Source organism: Phyllobates terribilis, unplaced genomic scaffold, assembly GCF_046119375.1.
Source record: "Phyllobates terribilis strain yellow unplaced genomic scaffold, ASM4611937v1 Scaffold_9257__1_contigs__length_19214, whole genome shotgun sequence".
In the NCBI taxonomy this organism is placed as follows: Eukaryota; Metazoa; Chordata; class Amphibia; order Anura; family Dendrobatidae; genus Phyllobates; species Phyllobates terribilis.
Window position 1 is genome coordinate 1 of NW_027371996.1, and position 9,459 is coordinate 9,459.

Consider the following 9,459-nt stretch of genomic DNA (forward strand, 5'->3'; position numbering starts at 1 on the left):
CCGTGAATCGCACTTGTACGTGACAATCGGACGTGTGAACGAGCCCCAGAAGAGCAGGGATGGGATTCAAGCAGCCAAATTCTTCCCCAAGAATTTTCATATTTTTGACCGGCACAAATATAATATTAAAGGGGTAGTCCACTATTTATTAACACTTTGTTAATGGACCCATGGTGGTGCCCTTCAGTTAGTTAGCAGCATCGCTCGCCTGGCTCATCGGCTAACTCTTCATGTCATATTGCCATCTGACCGCTGCAGCTAATCATTGATCCATCCTAACTAATGTAGTACTAGGTATCTTCCGGGGAACCCCAGAAACAGAATGGAGGAATGGTGCCGGTTCGTTAGTTATGTTTTTTTTTTTACTTTTGTACCATCCTGGTGCAAATCATTAATAAAAGTCGTAGACGATTATATGTAACATGTTGCACAATAAAGGGCAACTATTGCCCCTGTCACAATGTGGTGGCTCCTCTGCTCTTACAAATGATGTGGATTTAAAAAAACCAAGCAATGTGAACTGAGGTCTAAGATGGTACACATGCAAGAATTAGGAGCATGTTCACACTAGCAAAAAGAAGCAAAACCTACAAAAGACAAAAAATATATCTCATACCCTACCATCATTATATATAAATGTAAAGCAAAGTTGCATATGAAATATAGGGTACTTAGTGAACTATTTTTGATCAAAAAAAGTATACAAGCCGTCCCACCAGCGACAAGGTGACCCTAAATTGGGACGGTACCTACACTGTCTATATTAAAAACCTTACTGTATATCAAAGTTGAAGTAATGCATATAAAAGGGTAGACAAATAGGACCGGGTCCCAACTTCAGACCACCCAGGCCCGTGGTAAGCTACATATATACTAATCAGCTCAACAAAGGGGATGCCACACCCTTAATTTGCACAGAATGCAAACAAGACAAAAAAAACAAGCAATGTGAACTGAGGTCTAAGATGGTAGACATGCAAGAAATAGGAGCATGTTCACACTAGCAAAAGGAAGCAAAACCTACAAAAGACAAAAAATGATGTGGATTTGTCTGATCTGATTGTTCATTTAATAAATAAAGGGCTTTTCTGCTACATTTAAACAAATCAATGAGTTCATGATGGTGTAAAAACAACCCCAGCGTCCCTATCAGAACGGCGCCGCACCCCCATTCTCCGCCAGCTGCTATTGTTTCATGGACAAAATGTCAGTGTTGCTGCCGATCATTGCAGATCTGGGGCACCGGCGTCATCCCTTTAATCAGTTCTCCTCGGGTCCTGGCGGACGAGCAGTAATGAGGCGTCTTGTGGTCCTCGGCTTATAATTAGCCTCCCCCCGATCAGCGCCAACGTCCCGTAGGGTTTATTAGATGGTTGCGAGTGTGACGGGCGAGCGCCGCTGCGCTCCTGATGCAGATCATCGCGTCTCCCCCCCGAATCGTCCTACATTCCCCATATATTTACATAAAACACGTATACGGGGCCGACGTACGGCCATGGATGGCGCAGAGTCCATTTACCCGGGGTCTGGAGATTTCGTTGCCCCTTTTCCGTTCCAAATGCAAATTTAAAAAAAAAAAAAACTATAATAAATGCAAAAAAAATCAGAAATAATTTCCGAGGCCGATATCGGTAACGTTGTGGTCCCATCCCCTGGACTTTGTACATTTTTGTTTTAGTAGTTTTGTAAACAAAATAAAATTCTGCAATTTTGCCATAGTCTTGATTTACAAATGTCCTGCCGTTCTGCGTTTACAGCTCCTATCCGGACCTTCATGTCTCCATGATTACAGATGACAAACAAACTCTGTAGGGTGTGAGGCTGCAGTTGCGCTTTACGTTCTTCTGTCAGGTGATTGAAAACAGGAGGCGGATGGAGTGGAGTAAGGCAGGACACATAGCTCTGCATCAGAGCTGTGTACTCCGAACGGGAGACTTAATTGCAAAGGTGTTCATACCCTTGAAAGTGACATTGAGGTTCAATTTTGCACAGATAGTGATGTGGGGGTGGGGAGTTGCTTTATACTGGTTGATTATATCCGGGGTCCTATTTTTATGGGTTTCGTCCTCCAGGTTCAGGAATCTTCAGTGATGACCAGCTCCTCCCAGCGCATCCAAATAATCTCCACCGACTCCACAGTCTCCACTCCGCAGCGCATCCAGGTAAAGTCGGGTCAGAAGATTGTAATCCAGCGGCTTAGGGGTTAAAATGAATTACAAAAAAAACCACAGTTGGATTTCCGACTAACTAAACGTTTTCGTAAAGCTGCAGTCTGAGCTCCGCCCCTTTATTGAGGCTCCTCCCTATCATGTAGGTAAAGCTTCCTAAGCAGAGGTGCAGTGTAAAGCATGGAGGATAGACAGAGAAGAGGTCTGATGACACAGATGCTGGTTTGCAGATCCAGACTTAATCAAAGCTGTAGTCCTAGATCATAGCTGTGTCCTCACGGAGCAGAGCTGCAGTAATAGCTGTTTCCAATTGGAGCAGGGCTGCAGTGTAAAGCATGGAGTGAGGTCAGAGCAACAACTTGAGCCTCTACAGGTGCAGCTAAGCTGAAATAATATCTGTGTCCTAATGGAGCAGGGCTGCAGTGTAAAGCATGGTGTAAGGTCAGAGCAGCAACCTGAGCTTCTATGGGTGCAGCTAAGCTGAAGTAATATCTATGTCCTATTGGGATCAGGGCTGCAGTGTACAGCATGGCGTAAGGTCAGAGCAGCTAGCTTTGCCTCTATATGTGCTGCTAAGCTGAAATAATATCTGTGTCCTAATGGATCAGGGCTGCAGTGTAAAGCATGGAGTGAGGTCAGGGCCTTAGTGACGCGCCACTTTGTGTTTTCAGATTGTGACAGATCAGCAGACCGGCAGAAGATCCAGATTGTGACGCTGTCGACTCCTCGGTGTCCACCAAGCAGCAGTTTATCTTGGCCAGCCCGGATGGATCTGGAGCAGGGAAGGTGATCCTGGCAGCGCCCGAGTCTGCCAACACCAAGCAGCTGATCTTCACCACGGAGAACCTTGTGCCCGGGAGGATCCAGGTGGGCGGCGCTCGGGGGGTCCGTCCTCTGCTTCTGCCTTGATTTCAGGGGCTTCTTATTCTCTTGGTGTTTTGCGTTGATCCAGATAGTGACAGATGCCGCCTCGGTGGAGCGACTGCTGGGGAAGACGGAGGTGCAGCGGCCGCAGATCGTAGAGTACTGCGTGGTCTGCGGAGACAAAGCCTCAGGTGATTGCGGGGAGGATGATGGGTCTGGTAGTCCTCTCACATGGATAATTGCTCAGGGCTTTCAACCTCTCTGCTTGCTGTGTATGAATCTGCCTGATTGCGCAGCCGCAGCGCCGTGCACCAGGCTCCACACCATCCAGAGACACCAAGCAGAGATCCTCAAAAGTGAAATATTCCCAGTGCATCTAAAATAAAAGATGAAGCAACGCTGCTAATCATCCTGGCTAAACTCCTCCTGCCGTTTTGTGTACACAGCCCCTATGCAGATCTACAGGTGCATCTCTCAAAATTAGAATTTCATCAAAAGTTAATTGATTTCCAGTTCTTCAATACAAAAAGTGAAGCTCGTATATCCTATAGAGTCATTACACACAGAGGGATCTATTATATAGAGTCATTACACACAGAGGGATCTATTATATAGAGTCATTACACACAGAGGGATCTATTATATAGAGTCATTACACGCAGAGGGATCTATTATATAGAGTCATTACACACAGAGGGATCTATTATATAGAGTCATTACGCACAGAGGGATCTATTATATAGAGTCATTACACACAGAGTGATCTATTATATAGAGTCATTACACACAGCGGGATCTATTATATAGAGTCATTACACACAGAGGGATCTATTATATAGAGTCATTACACACAGAGGGATCTATATATAGAGTCATTACACACAGAGGGATCTATTATATAGAGTCATTACACGCAGAGGGATCTATTATATACAGTCATTACACACAGAGGGATCTATTATATAGAGTCATTACACACAGATGGATCTATTATATAGAGTCATTACACACAGATGGATCTATTATATAGAGTCATTACACACAGAGGGATCTATTATATAGAGTCATTACACACAGAGGGATCTATTATATAGAGTCATTACACACAGGGATCTATTATATAGAGTCATTACACAGAGGGATCTATTATATAGAGTCATTACACACAGAGGGATCTATTATATAGAGTCATTACACACAGAGGGATCTATTATATAGAGTCATTACACACAGAGGGATCTATTATATAGAGTCATTACACACAGAGGGATCTATTAATAGAGTCATTACGCACAGAGCGATCTATTATATAGAGTCATTACGCACAGAGCGATCTATTATATAGAGTCATTACACACAGAGGGATCTATTATATAGAGTCATTACACACAGAGGGATCTATTATATAGAGTCATTACACGCAGAGGGATCTATTATATAGAGTCATTACACGCAGAGGGATCTATTATATAGAGTCATTACACGCAGAGGGATCTATTATATAGAGTCATTACACACAGAGGGATCTATTATATAGAGTCATTACACACAGAGGGATCTATTATATAGAGTCATTACACACAGAGGGATCTATTATATAGAGTCATTACACACAGGGATCTATTATATAGAGTCATTACGCACAGAGGGATCTATTATATAGAGTCATACACACAGAGGGATCTATTATATAGAGTCATTACACACAGAGGGATCTATTATATAGAGTCATTACACACAGAGGGATCTATTATATAGAGTCATTACACACAGAGGGATCTATTATATAGAGTCATTACACAGGGATCTATTATATAGAGTCATTACACACAGAGGGATCTATTATATAGAGTCATTACACACAGAGGGATCTATTATATAGAGTCATTACACACAGAGGGATCTATTATATAGAGTCATTACACACAGAGGGATCTATTATATAGAGTCATTACACACAGAGGGATCTATTATATAGAGTCATTACACACAGAGGGATCTATTATATAGAGTCATTACACACAGAGGGATCTATTATATAGAGTCATTACACACAGAGGGATCTATTATATAGAGTCATTACACACAGAGGGATCTATTATATAGAGTCATTACACACAGAGGGATCTATTATATAGAGTCATTACACACAGAGGGATCTTATTATATAGAGTCATTACACACAGAGGGATTCTATTATATAGAGTCATTACACACAGAGGGATCTATTATATAGAGTCATTGCACACAGAGGGATCTATTATATAGAGTCATTGCACACAGAGGATCTATTATATAGAGTCATTACACACAGAGGGATCTATTATATAGAGTCATTACACACAGAGGGATCTATTATATAGAGTCATTACACACAGAGGGATCTATTATATAGAATCATACACACCAGGATCTATTATATAGAGTCATTACACACAGAGGGATCTATTATATAGAGTCATTACACACAGAGGGATCTATTATATAGAGTCATTTACACACAGAGGGATCTATTATATACAGTCATTACACACAGAGGGATCTATTATATAGAGTCATTACACACAGGGATCTATTATACAGAGTCATTACACGCAGAGGGATCTATTATACAGAGTCATTACACGCAGAGGGATCTATTATATAGAGTCATTACACGCAGAGGGATCTATTATATAGAGTCATTACACGCAGAGAGATCTATTATATAGAGTCATTACACGCAGAGGGATCTATTATATAGAGTCATTACACACAGAGGGATCTATTATATAGAGTCATTACACACAGAGGGATCTATTATATAGAGTCATTACACACAGAGGGATCTATTATATAGAGTCATTACACACAGAGGGATCTATTATATAGAGTCATTACACACAGAGGGATCTATTATATAGAGTCATTACACACAGAGGGATCTATTATATAGCGTCATTACACACAGCGGGATCTATTATATAGAGTCATTACACACAGAGAGATCTATTATATAGAGTCATTACACACAGAGGGATCTATTATATAGAGTCAATTATACACAGAGCGATATATTATATAGAGTCATTACACACAGAGCGATCTATTATATAGAGTCATTACACACAGAGGGATCTATTATATAGAGTCATTACACACAGAGGGATCTATTATATAGAGTCATTACACACGAGGGATCTATTATATAGAGTCATTACACACAGAGGGATCTATTATATAGAGTCATTACACACAGAGCGATCTATTATATAGAGTCATTACACACAGAGGGATCTATTATATAGAGTCATTACACACAGGGATCTATTATACAGAGTCATTACACACAGAGCGATCTATTATACAGAGTCATTACACACAGGGATCTATTATACAGAGTCATTACACGCAGAGGGATCTATTATACAGAGTCATTACACGCAGAGCGATCTATTATACAGAGTCATTACACGCAGAGCGATCTATTATATAGAGTCATTACACGCAGAGGGATCTATTATATAGAGTCATTACACGCAGAGGGATCTATTATATAGAGTCATTACACGCAGAGCGATCTATTATACAGAGTCATTACACGCAGAGCGATCTATTATATAGAGTCATTACACGCAGAGCGATCTATTATATAGAGTCATTACACGCAGAGGGATCTATTATATAGAGTCATTACACGCAGAGGGATCTATTATATAGAGTCATTACACGCAGAGGGATCTATTATATAGAGTCATTACACGCAGAGGGATCTATTATATAGAGTCATTACACACAGAGGGATCTATTATATAGAGTCATTACACACAGGGATCTATTATATAGAGTCATTACACACAGAGCGATCTATTATATAGAGTCATTACACACAGAGGGATCTATTATATAGAGTCATTACACACAGCGATCTATTATATAGAGTCATTACACACAGAGCGATCTATTATATAGAGTCATTACACGCAGAGGGATCTATTATATAGAGTCATTACACGCAGAGGGATCTATTATACAGAGTCATTACACACAGAGGGATCTATTATATAGAGTCATTACACACAGAGGGATCTATTATATAGAGTCATTACACACAGAGGGATCTATTATATAGAGTCATTACACACAGAGCGATCTATTATATAGAGTCATTACACACAGAGGGATCTATTATATAGAGTCATTACACACAGGGATCTATTATACAGAGTCATTACACACAGAGCGATCTATTATACAGAGTCATTACACACAGGGATCTATTATACAGAGTCATTACACGCAGAGGGATCTATTATACAGAGTCATTACACGCAGAGCGATCTATTATACAGAGTCATTACACGCAGAGCGATCTATTATATAGAGTCATTACACGCAGAGGGATCTATTATATAGAGTCATTACACGCAGAGGGATCTATTATATAGAGTCATTACACGCAGAGCGATCTATTATACAGAGTCATTACACGCAGAGCGATCTATTATATAGAGTCATTACACGCAGAGCGATCTATTATATAGAGTCATTACACGCAGAGGGATCTATTATATAGAGTCATTACACGCAGAGGGATCTATTATATAGAGTCATTACACGCAGAGGGATCTATTATATAGAGTCATTACACGCAGAGGGATCTATTATATAGAGTCATTACACACAGAGGGATCTATTATATAGAGTCATTACACACAGAGGGATCTATTATATAGAGTCATTACACACAGGGATCTATTATATAGAGTCATTACACACAGAGCGATCTATTATATAGAGTCATTACACACAGAGGGATCTATTATATAGAGTCATTACACACAGCGATCTATTATATAGAGTCATTACACACAGAGCGATCTATTATATAGAGTCATTACACGCAGAGGGATCTATTATATAGAGTCATTACACGCAGAGGGATCTATTATACAGAGTCATTACACACAGAGGGATCTATTATATAGAGTCATTACACACAGAGGGATCTATTATATGGAGTCATTACACACAGGGATCTATTATATACAGTCATTACACAGAGAGGGATCTATTATATAGAGTCATTACACACAGAGGGATCTATTATATAGAGTCATTACACGCAGAGGGATCTATTATATACAGTCATTACAGAGAGAGGGATCTATTATATAGAGTCATTACACACAGAGGGATCTATTATATAGAGTCATTACACACAGAGGGATCTATTATATAGAGTCATTACACACAGAGGGATCTATTTCACGTGTTTATTTCTGATAATGTTGATGAATATGGCTTACAGCCAATGAAAACACAAAAGTCATTATCTCAGTAAATTAAAATAATTAACAAAAAACTCCTGCAAAAGCTTCCTAAGCGTTTAAAATGGTCCCTTAGTCTGTTTCAGTAGGCTCCACAATCATGGGGAAGACGGCTGACTTGACAGATGTCCAGAAGGCAGTCACTGACACACTCCACAAGGTCCCAGAGTCTGGAGGAGCTCCATGAGTCTCCATGGTTGCAGAGTCTAACTCCTGTCTCCTACACCTTTCCTTCCACCCTCTATGGATTATTTGGAAAATGTTTTAATTTTGGGAACAAAGGGACATGTCCGTATTTTCTTTTCTTCTGCTCGCCCCCCACCCCCGCAGGTCGACATTATGGCGCCGTCAGCTGTGAAGGATGTAAAGGCTTCTTTAAGAGAAGCGTCCGGAAGAGCCTGACATACAGCTGTCGCAGCAGCCAGGACTGCGTCATCAACAAGCACCACAGGAACCGCTGCCAGTTCTGCCGGCTGAAAAAGTGCTTAGAAATGGGCATGAAGATGGAATGTGAGTTCTGCTCCCGGGGTATAAATGATGCATAGAGAACCCATAAAGGGGGGTCCTGAGACCAGCAAATTAATGGCCTTTGCCAATCAGTGGATCTTGTGAACCCCAACAATGAGCTGTTAGAACGGATAGTGTACATGTACACAGTGACTGCACCAGCAGAATAGTGAGTGCAGCTCTGGGGTATAATAGAGGATGTAACTCAGGATCAGTAATGTAATGTATGTACACAGTGACTGCACCAGCAGAATAGTGAGTGCAGCTCTGGGGTATAATACAGGATGTAACTCAGGATCAGTAATGTAATGTATGTACACAGTGACTGCACCAGCAGAATAGTGAGTGCAGCTCTGGGGTATAATACAGGATGTAACTCAGGATCAGTAATGTAATGTATGTACACAGTGACTGCACCAGCAGAATAGTGAGTGCAGCTCTGGAGTATAATACAGGATGTAACTCAGGATCAGTACAGGATCAGTAATGTAATGTATGTACATAGTGACTGCACCAGCAGAATACTGAGTGCAGCTCTGGGGTATAATACAGGATGTAACTCAGGATCAGTAATGTATGTACACTGTGACTGCACCAGCAGAATAGTGAGT

At 40.7% G+C, this 9,459-nt stretch overlaps 1 long non-coding RNA gene across 1 annotated transcript; it reads left to right on the plus strand.

Annotated features, from left to right (window-relative positions):
- Window positions 1–2,885: 2,885 nt before the first annotated feature.
- On the plus strand, window positions 2,886–8,850 carry LOC141252614 (uncharacterized). The gene is made up of 3 exons (XR_012313998.1): window positions 2,886–3,035; window positions 3,121–3,223; window positions 8,672–8,850. It is a non-coding gene; the product is annotated as an uncharacterized lncRNA (long non-coding RNA).
- The last annotated feature ends 609 nt before the right edge of the window (window positions 8,851–9,459 follow it).